Source organism: Ictalurus punctatus, chromosome 28, assembly GCF_001660625.3.
Source record: "Ictalurus punctatus breed USDA103 chromosome 28, Coco_2.0, whole genome shotgun sequence".
Lineage (NCBI taxonomy): Eukaryota > Metazoa > Chordata > Actinopteri > Siluriformes > Ictaluridae > Ictalurus > Ictalurus punctatus.
In genome coordinates this window covers 7,272,047-7,283,442 of record NC_030443.2, presented here as the reverse complement: position 1 = coordinate 7,283,442, position 11,396 = coordinate 7,272,047, and the positions used below count along the sequence as shown (strand labels likewise).

Sequence of the window (11,396 nt, the reverse complement as noted above, 5' to 3'; positions counted from 1 at the left end):
TTGGGTTTGTGGTGGGTTTGGGTTTGTCCATGAGCTGCTGGAATGTTGCAGGGGCCACAAATAACCCTAAAGGAAGGGTCATAAATTAGTATAACCCAAATGGAGTGGGAAAGGCATTTTTTCAGATATTGGAGATATTGTAATCAAGGGGATCTGCCAATATCCCTTTGTAAAATCCAGCATTGAAATAAAAGTGAGCTGCGTCGAATTTAGACACCACGTTGCCCTTTCTAAAGTCCACACAAAACCGGACTGTCCAGCTGGCCTTGGGAACCAAAACCACTGGGCTGCTCCAGTAACTGTGGGACTCGATTACCCTCATGTCGAGCATAGCCTTGAGTTTGTCCCGGACTATATATGTTTTGTGTTCGGGCAGCCTCGACAGGTCAGAGCTGTTTTGGCAGCACAAGGGAGACCTACACAATACTAGGATTTCAGTTAGATCTTAGAAGTCCTGACTCCAAAGTGTTGCACAGCATCAAAAGAAGATGCTGTAGCAAACATAACTGCCATATACCAGTTGAACCACTGCGGCGCATTTTCCTTTTACATAGTGGTAATTCTTTGGTCTTTGAATGACTGGTCCTGTTTGTCTTAATTTCTGGATTTGTGTTAGCTTTCTTTCTTTAATTATAATTTTTTTTCTCCATATTTACTAGTTCTTTAATTAATGCCATTAATATGAAAAACTGGGTGTCACAAAATGTAATTTAAATAAGTAAATAAATATTTACACTTGTCAGTGTAATTTGTGTATAAATTTGCAGATTATATGATTTGAAGCTGATCAGTTGAGGTTCACATTAGTGAGTCTTCTTATACATAAATTTACACAAACTCAGGAGCTCGAACAGGATGTGAACATTTTTCTGAACTAACAGAATTTTCATGAAACTGTATTTCTTGTGTAAATGCTCCTATGAACATACATTAGTTCATGTCCAGGTTGATAAATGAGGTGAATGTACACACAACATGGATATGTGCACAGCATCTATCAAGTGATACATGGATTTGTGATTTTATTGCGTTTCCTTCAAATGTGTACATGCTACACTGTGCAGTCCTTCACTAAAAAGGAAGGGGCGAATCCCCGTTTACTAAACACATTGTAATTACATACACACGTTAGTGCTCTTTGATGCAGGGAAGGCCTCATGGTAATGACATGCAAACAAGTACTTATCGCTCCCATGCTCTTTAATTTTCAACAAATCCTTCCATTCCCTTAATTAGTTGCCATTGCTTTTTCGTCCTTAATTACTCCACAGAATAGAGGACTCTTTGGGTTATCACACTGTAAATGTCTACACAGACACACACACTGTTAAGTGAGCTTTGATAATTTAGATTTGACTGAAGGCAAGAGCTTGTTTTATTTTTTGCAGTAGTGGAATGTGATGGCAAAAGCTACTTTGCTTTGATGCTTTTCCCTTGAAGCATACAAACAATTACATGGCTGAGTTCAAAACTGAAGAGATTTAACTGAAATGAGTTTAAGAAAAAAATATACCTCAAGAAATATTTTTTTAAAAATGGGCAAAAAACATTGACTTTTGGTTAAAAGTTATATTCTGTCATTTCAAAAACTCTTCAAGCAACACTGCTATGTAAACTTTTTTTACAGACTGTATTAAAAATTTTTGGTTACACTTCAAGAAATGGGATCAGTTTTTTTTAATTACTCTAAAATTAGAAGATCTAAGTAAGACATAGGTGAAAAAATAAATATAAAGCTTTAAATATTTGATGGAACTTTAATATTTTCCAGGATTTTATTGCTAATAGTAAATACACTCAACTCTTATCAGTTCATATGCTGGTTACAATGATAATTCCATATAAATCCTCCAAACATTCAATCACTCGTTCTTGAAATATTGTGCTGTTGAGAATCTCAGATGCACAGCTGAATGGATGGACAGATGTTCACCTGCACAACCTGACAACATAATGCCTCCACAACCATAAAAAGAAGTAAATAAGTAATATATAATTTTCCTTATTTAATTGATCAAAAATTATTTCTAAGCTTGCTACATGGTTTGCCTCCAAGTTGAATGCTTGAAGTGTTTGTCCAAGGCAAGTATCTTACTTTATTATGTAAAATGACACAACTGTACATGGGGCAATGTGCATATACTGGAAGCTCTCAGGGAAATTGAGTAGTTTTTTTTTTCTAGAGTTTGTAAACACTACAGTATTAATTGTAACAGAGCCCGATTTGTGTCTAAGTCTGGTGTTTGATTAAAATAGAAAACACATTCTGGCAGCTTTCACTCATGTTTGTAAATTCTTATGATCCTTACAGAAGAAAATCACCTTAGTGAATCATTCTCCTGTGCAAAGTCCCATAAAACAGGAGGCACCAGGTTTGTGTAACACAAATTTAATGATTCGTACTCTAATACAAATGACACACACATCTTACACACACCTCAAACAACCGCAATAATCCCTGTATTTAAATGATTGAGTTCATTTCAGTAATATGGATAAAGATAGATGGTAAGGGAGGGGGCATGCATGATTAAAGGTCTGCCTGATTAAAGGTCTTAAATAAGTCGCTCAAGTATATATGTGTGTGTAGGTGTGTGTGTGTGCGCTTCTAAGCTTTGAAGACAAATTCGTACCTCATTATGTCATAAAATGAACTCTCTTCAAATGTCTGCCAATATCGCCTCAAAAACTGTTGCGAGAAAGAAGCCCATCCTGGCTGCAACCTACTACAATATTGCCATGTTGGTATTCTGTTGCCAAATAAATGCTTAAGAAAAACATTTAAACAAAATGATAATGTGTGACTGCTCATGAAGTGTGCCAATAATTCTGCAGGGCTGTATATTGCATATAAAACTGCCATGCACTCTGCTGTTTTGTGGTAAATTTGACTTGACAGTGAATAGGATACAGACAAATATAGCGAGCGACAGCATCACAACTGTCACAGGATACATTTTCTTCTGTCATAAAATGTTGGTTTTACACACAGGCAGCAGGCACCACATTTCTCTGTAATTTGATACTGTTTGACAGCATCTGAACACACAGTACTTTTGATATGGTCGGGAAGAATCTCGGAAAAGGACAAATACTCATGTACGTGCCTTTGTAGGGTGTTTGCAAGTGTGTATGTGTGTGTGCATGTATGTGTTTCTGACTCACTGCAGCCTAGATACAGCTGTCAAGTGTGTGTGTTGTGGATGAGGAGGGTTAGGAGGGTCCTTATGTGTGTTAACCAGTGAAGCAGCAGTATGTGCTAAAATGTGGGAGTAGCAGAAAGAAAAAGTGGTCAAACTTTCATCCAATTCAGCCAGCCGTGGTCATTATCAACCCACACACTCTTAAGAGAGAACTTTTTAACAAGGCTTTGTTCACTGTAATTGCTTTGCTCTGACTGTATTTTAGTCTGTGAATGTGTGCATGTCTAACAGTATGACCTGAACAAATTGGTGTTCTTTATTTCAGAAAGTGGTAGATGAAGGAGGTCCATTAAAGAAATGAATTAAAGGAGATTCACTATAGAAAGCAGCATATTGTGTAAGAGACCACTTTTCAGACAATAAACACAATGAAGTTTGCTGGGCTTTGCTGCAAAAATAAGAAGCAAAGTCTCTAGAAGAACTGTGGCTGGTTCTGCAAGATGCTCAAGAAAACTTACCAGCTAATTTCCTTATAAAGCGGAACAAATTGTTTTTATTTTTTTTGTCACACCAAATATTGACTTTCTTCCATTTACATCTGTTTACTGCGCTTTACAGCATTTTTAAAAAATGTTCAAACATTTAGTTTAATTATTTTGAAAGCATCTTTATGCTAAAGCATTTCTTTGCATGTCAAGGTCATTGATTCTGAACTTCTCTTTCCAATTTATTACCTTTACACCTGCTTGTTCAAGCAAATATCTGAGCATCCCCTTCATCTCTAATATTTTAGAAAAGGTTGTAGCAAAGCAGTTATGCTTGTACTTAGATAGGAATAACATTCATGAAATGTATCAGTCAGAATTTAGACCTCATCATAGCAGAGAGACAGCGTTAGTTAAAGTAGTAAATGACCATCTACTGACCTACGATCAGGGTTGTGTCTCACTGCTTGTGTTACTCGACCTTAGTGGAGCTTTTGATACTATAGATCATACTATTCTCCTTGATAGATTAGAAAATGTTGTTGGTATTAAGGGAACAGTCCTCTCCTGGCTCAGGTCTTATCTGACCGATCGTTATCAGTTCGTAGATGTAAATGCTGATTTCTCCATGCGTACTGAGGTTACTTTTGGAGTTCCACAGGGTTCTGTTTTAGGCCCACTGCTCTTTACTTTATATATGCTACCCCTAGGTCAAATTATTCGTAAACATGGAATTAGCTTCCACTGTTATGCTGATGATACACAGTTGTATGTTTCAGCAAAGCCAGAGGACAGACAGAAGCTTAGTAAGGTTGAGGATTGTGTAAAGGACATTAGACATTGGATGATAACTAACTTCCTTCTACTTAATTCTGATAAAACAGAAATACTTTTATTAGGCCCATGTGTAGCTAGAAGAAATCTTTCTGATCACATGGTTACTCTGGATGCTCTTTCTGTTTCATCATGTACAGCAGTTAAAGACCTTGCAGTGATTATTGACTCCAGCCTATCATCTGATGCTCATGTAGATAATATTACTAGGATAGCTTTCTTTCATCTCAGAAATATTTCTAAAATAAGAAACATATTGTCACTACATGATGTGGAAATACTAGTTCATGCATTCGTCACCTCTAGATTAGATTACTGTAATGCCTTACTGTCTGGATGTTCCAGTAGGAATATAAATAAGCTCCAGTTAGTCCAGAATGCAGCTGCTAGAGTCCTAACTATAACTAGAAGATACGACCATATCACACCGATATTATCAATACTGCATTGGCTCCCAGTAAAATCTCGCATTAACTATAAAATACTTTTATTAACCTATAAAGCACTAAATGGTCTTGCACCACAATATCTAAGCGATCTTTTGGTTTTATATGATCCGTCACGCCTACTTAGATCAAAAGATGCAGGCTATTTGACAGTACCTCGAACATTGAAGGCTACAGCAGGCAGAAGAGCTTTCTCTTATAGAGCCCCACAATTATGGAACAGTCTTCCTATTAGTGTTCGGGACTCAGACACAGTCTCAGTGTTTAAGTCTAGGCTTAAAACGTATTTGTTTAATCAAGCCTACCCTGACTAGATTCTGTTCTACTACTTCGCAGTCATAATAATCTTTTTTCTCCCTCTCTCCTTTCGCCGAGCCCCACACGAATTTATGGAGATACTAGAGATCCAGATCCTTTCTGCCTCTGGATGGAGCTCAAATCTTCTCTATTTCCAGACTGCTGGGACTACGGCTGCTCCTAAGGCCATACAGACTTCATATAAATCCATAATGAACTTTTTCACACTAGCTGTTGTTACCCAGATGAGGATGGGTTCCCTTCTGAGTCCTGTTCCTCTCAAGGTTTCTTCCTCTTAAAACATCTTAGGGAGTTTTTCCTTGCCACCGTCGCCACTCAGTGGCTTGCTCAGTTGGGATAAATTCACACCTTTAATATCTGTATACCATGTTGATATTTCTGTAAAGCTGCTTTGAGACAATGTCTATTGTAAAAAGCACTATACAAATAAAATTGAATTGAATTGAATTGAATTGAAGCATCAGATAAGGAGAAACAGGAGAACTCAGAGGAAACCCATACAGTCACAGAGAGGACATGCACATAAGCGCTGCACATTCAGTAACATTTATAATATTAAAAGAAAGAACAAAAATTTGTCATGACATTCTCTCTGAAAAGCCAGGCAAATTTTTACTTCAAATGGTCAGATTACAATTGCAAATCATTATGATACACGATGTATCTGAAATGACTGGCCTGGATTATGGAGACATGGGATTAAGTCACTTCATGTATAAAATTTAATTTTTGGTGACATAATTAGTTGCTAAAGGTCATCTTGCCTCTACAAAGATGTTTGACATTTTTGTGACACAAACAGACAGAGGCACAGAGTTCTAACACATCAGAGTTGATTTCTCCTTTTCTTTGTTCATTTTCCTATGGGTCATTCCATCTCAAGTGGTCCAATAATTGCAAAGCTGGTTGCTTGACTATAAGTAACTTCTGAGCTGTAGTCACTGGTTTTATCACAGGAGAAACAACACCACAGCTCTGGTTATGACACTATCCATCCATCCATCTTCTTCCGCTTACTCCTTTTCAGGGTCACGGGGAAACCTGGAGCCTATCTCAGGGAGCATCGGGCACAAGGCAGGGTACACCCTGAAAAGGGTGCCAATCCATCGCAGGGCACACAAACACATACACATTCACACACCCATTCATACACCACGGACACTTTGGACATGCCAATCAGCCTACCATGCATGTCTTTGGACTGGGGGAGGAAACCGGAGTACCCGGAGGAAACCCCCGCAGCACGGGGAGAACATGCAAACTCCGCACACACGGTCACGGTGGGAATCGAACTCCCGACCCTGGAGGGTTATGACACTATTCATTTGTAAAACACACAACTGAACACTGTACTTCCATATTTAGATCAAATTTATTCAAGCATACCATGATAGATCAGGCTGGTTCTTCAAATCTGGCCCTTGAGGTCCACTGTCCTGCAGAGTTTACCTGCGATCTCAAACTCACAGTTTTTACAGCAGAATGCTACTATAGAGGACTTATTTCTGGGAAATTTCAGCTTCATATCTGGTCCCCCACCAAAAGTGAGGAAAAGTGAAGAAAGAAAAAACCAAATATTACACTTTATCGCCTCCAAAAAAAGGGGAAAAAAAGTTATACATGTAAACTATACTTGCCTATGTACCCCCTAAAAAAATTAAGAATGAAACTTGAACCCTTCCCATTATAAATTAACCCTAAAAGTGGAACTGTGCGCAATCTTGAGCATTACATTTTGACTTAAGTTCTAAGGCTAAGTAACAAGAATGTGCCAAATGTGTATATATGAACCTTGTAATGTGCTCTAGAGATCAATTTTTGTTTCATGGCACTAGGCCCATCCTGAGCCGAGATATTTAGATTCCTGTAAACAGCTGTATCGGCAAAATTTGTTGTGTGCTATGACACAAAGATGTCCATTGTAGTTAAACCAAGTAAAATAAATAAAGTAAATGTAAAAAAAAAAAAACTAGTAGTTTTGCAATGTCAATACATAGAGCAAATGACAAAAAAATTTTGGAAAATTAAAAACAGTCAAGCAACCTGCATCGGACCAGTTGAGATGGAATTACCCCTATCTATGGTAAAACTATGCAAAATGATTTAAAGGAGATGTTATGCACATAAAAATGTAAGAATATATGTGTATTTTATAGTAGCCCATAACTGAAAAGGGATTGTATTTATTTAAATTTGCATTTTAAATTGCATTTAAAGATTTCATTCTGATTCCACTGAAAGACACCGACGTTTATAACCTAACCTACTTACAGACAACATTACTGCCAAATTTGTAAGAATTCTATGTTTTGTTAAATAAATTTCTTTAATAGGTCATTTAAACATTTTAAATCGTTGACTGCTGTCATCTGTACAGAGTGTGTAAACGATCTTTGTTTTGATGATGTGGCAGTGCAGGACTATGCAGACATTCTGACCATTGGCACCTGATTACAACCTGAATTGAATAGGATTATGTCTGTTTCACTATAAGTAAATATCCAAAAACTTGATCAAATCATGAAAAAAAATTATACTTAGTTAGCAAGGATTAAGACATCATTAGGCAGACTGACTACATTTACTGCTGCATTGTTAAACTGGCTCCTTATTCGACCTGACCTATGCTGGCAGATAAAAGGTAAAATTTGAAAGTAGCCTACATTTAAAAACAAACAAAAATAAACAAAATCTTTGTCATTCACATTAAACTTGTAGAGCAGTCATCTATGTTACTGACAGAAAAACTACCAGACTGCTACATATTTCATGTATCTGACCACTCACTCAGATGAGTCTGCAGGAAATAAAAACCACTCTCAGTCCCAATGCACACCTCAACTCTGAACCAGATGCGATGTGACACTCTCTGGCAATGTTTCTAAAAAAAAAAAAACCGCCTACTTATTTCTTTTAAACCGCATTATTCACTTTTATAAGGAAATCAGCTGGTAGGTTGTTTCAAGCATCTTGGAGAACTTACCAAAGTTCTGCACACTTTCGCTGTCACATATTTCATATGTTATATGTTTTTACTGTATCTGTATCTGTAAATTAATCTATGGAAGTCTTGCTGAAGTCTTTTTTACTGAGACATTAATGCAGAAAATTCACACGTTTGTGTGTGCATATAAGAATTTTTTTAATGATCTTTTCTGACTCTTATTTTTATATTTAAGTAATGACCTGGTTCTGCCAATTGTTCTAACTTGGATTTATACTTTACTTTATTCTTTACTGGTAAGGTAGGATTCTGACCGTTGTGCACTATCTACTTGACTCTGTTGGATCTAGCTTTGTTGGACCAGCACCCACCTACCTGCCTAAAGCACTTATCACACCCTGCATTGCATTATGCACCGTCTGATCCTCTAGCACTGCTTGACTGAACCCACCATTTCTCAAGGTACACAGAATGCATGCATCAAGACTTGATGCCCAATAATCTCAGTCACTAAATGTCTTCAAATGTCTTACCTAAATTAACAATTTGTTATTATTTAAAAATATATTGTGTTGTCTGTGTGTTTTTCATAATATACTACATCCCCAACAGGTTTTTAAGCAAACTAATAGTACTCTTAGTCTATGACGTATTGAACCAGTATCAGGATGTATTGATTGACAGAGACCTCAAAGCACTTCTGTAAGTCGCTCTGGTTAAGGTGTTTGCCTAATGCCATTAATGTGTCCAAACCAGGGTGTATTCCCAACTCATGTACTGTGTTTTTGCTGGATAGGCTCTGGATACACAGCGACCTGCCATCTCTTGCTGACTCACTACTGTGCAGCAATACACAGCTCGAATCACATCATCAAGTTCGGAGATGACACTACCATGGTGGGTCTGATCAGCAAGAATGATAATTCAGCATACAGAGAGGAGGCTAACAGTCTGGTGGAGAGCCAAGAATCTGTCTCTGAACATGGACAAAACAAAAGAGATGGTTGTTGACCACTGTGAGTGACCACTCTCCGCTGAACATTGGCGGTTTCTCTGTGGAGATTGCCAAGACCTCACCTGGTCCCTCAACACCAGCTCCATAACCAAGAAAGCCCAGCAGCACCTCTTCTTTCTGCGAAGGCCCATCTCCCACCCACCATCCTCACCACATTCTACAGTGGAACTATCAAGAGCATCTTGAGTAGCTGCATCACTGCCTGGTTTGGAAATCGCACCGTCTCAGATTACAAGACCGTGCAACGGATAGTGAGGACAGCTGAGAAGATCATCAGGGTCTCTCTTCTTGCCATCATAGACATTTAAAACTCACGCTGCATCTGCAAAGCCACCAGCATTCTGGATAACCCTACACACCCCTCACACAAACGCTTCACCATCCTGTCAACTGGCAAAAGGTACTGAAGCATTCAGGCCATCCCACTCCCCTTGCAATATTTGCACATTTCTATAATGTTTAAGTGAATTTTGGCTCCTACTGTATTTATAAAAATATCCTATTTAATTTCTTGTCACTATTATACTCCCTGCAATAACTGATATGTACATATATGGTATAAGCTTATCTGCTGAATACTATGTATGCTAGTATGTTATGTTCACATTCACATTTTTATTATATTGTCATTCTTTTGCACTACCTGTTATATCGGACACTTTCACACTAGAAATGTGTACTGGTCAACGCAGCACTGTCATTTATTGTGCCTATTGTCCTGTTTATTGTACTGTCTTCTGCTGTTTGCACACGTTGCATTTGCAGTTTACGTAGAAATGTGTAAGTCTTATTTAGTTCTATGTAGTCTCTTGTACTCGTGTGTTATTTTATGTAGCACCATGGTCCTAGAGGAACGTTGTTCATTTCACTGTGTACTGTATAAGCTGTATATGTTTGAAATGACAATAAAGCCACTTGACAATAAAGCCACCTGACCCTGAGCAGAATAAAGTGCTTACTGGTGACTGAATAAAAATTATCCACGTGATTCCCAGTAGATCAGTACTGCACGAGAAAATGTTTGGGGAAATATGGATAATACAGATTACCATCAGAGAAATCATGGCTTCAAGGATGTTTCCTGTACTTCCTGTTCATTTTTGTGTATTGCAGAAATTGTTAAACCATGTTTGCATGTATTGATTTAAAAAAAATTTCCCAAGGGGTTTAATTAAACTGGCCTGGGAAAAGCTACAGGAAGAGGATGCTAACAATCTTACTAATCAAATAAGGTTATAACAATCTTCTAAGTGGTCTCACTGTTTCTGCAGTGTAGGCGATATTTTTGTCTTCATTCTCAATGCATAAAATGAATCACTATCCTTATTTTGATACAGTTTCTGCAGAATGACTCAGACCAGTGTGTTAGCTGAAATAATACTTGAACATCTGTGAGATGTACCAGATGTACCTCATCTCTCTGCTGCATAAACGTTAGCTAAATATTTTTCTCCTGTATGTACAAAACTTTTTTTTGATTCAAGTTATATTCTTTCACTGAAATAGCTATTATATTTCACAATGTTCTTATTGAAAAAGAAGTCATAGTCATGGGCCAGTGCAATAGAAATATAATGAAGTGTCAAATGTTATAAAAAGAAACGCAGTCAATATACATCCATCCATCCATCCGTACAGAGTGTCTAAAAACCACGTCAAAATTTCACATGTGAATCAGGTGAATTATCATGTGACTTTCATGTAATTTCTCTATATGTTCAGGGCATCATCACATGTAAAGGAAATTCCATTTGCTAATTCAAATAGCATTGTTAGATAATTCTTGAATTCCTCCTTAACTTGTGTACAAAGAAAGAGCACAACAGCAAGGTTAGGTCTACAGCATTAGGTTTTGTTCCCTGTCAGGTGCTTCACTGCTGGAACAAAAACATCATAGAGTCTGGTGTGTGTGTGTGTGTGTGTGTGTGTGTGTGTGTGTGTGCAAGCAGGAAAGAGGTTGTGTAACACCCTGTGTTGCATTACAGTAAATGAAAGTGGCCAGCTCACTGGATAGTGAGAGGCGTGGGCGATTTGGATTAAAAGTCAGTAAAGTACTCTGGAGATAAACACAAGCAGCGATTACAGGCAGAAACTGTTTGCTGAAACACCAGAATCAATACAGCAATTTAAGAGTAAATAGCAAACAGGAGAGACAGCCATGACTATAAAATGCCATAGAAGGCCCCAGGCAAGTGCAAAACATTTTTCCAA

The 11,396-nt window shown here is 37.7% G+C and overlaps 1 long non-coding RNA gene across 1 annotated transcript; it reads left to right on the top strand.

The window, feature by feature from the left end:
• Nucleotides 1-2,366: 2,366 nt before the first annotated feature.
• On the top strand, nucleotides 2,367-10,844 carry LOC108259942 (uncharacterized). The gene is made up of 3 exons (XR_008393720.1): nucleotides 2,367-3,540; nucleotides 8,476-8,872; nucleotides 8,967-10,844. It is a non-coding gene; the product is annotated as an uncharacterized LOC108259942 (long non-coding RNA).
• The last annotated feature ends 552 nt before the right edge of the window (nucleotides 10,845-11,396 follow it).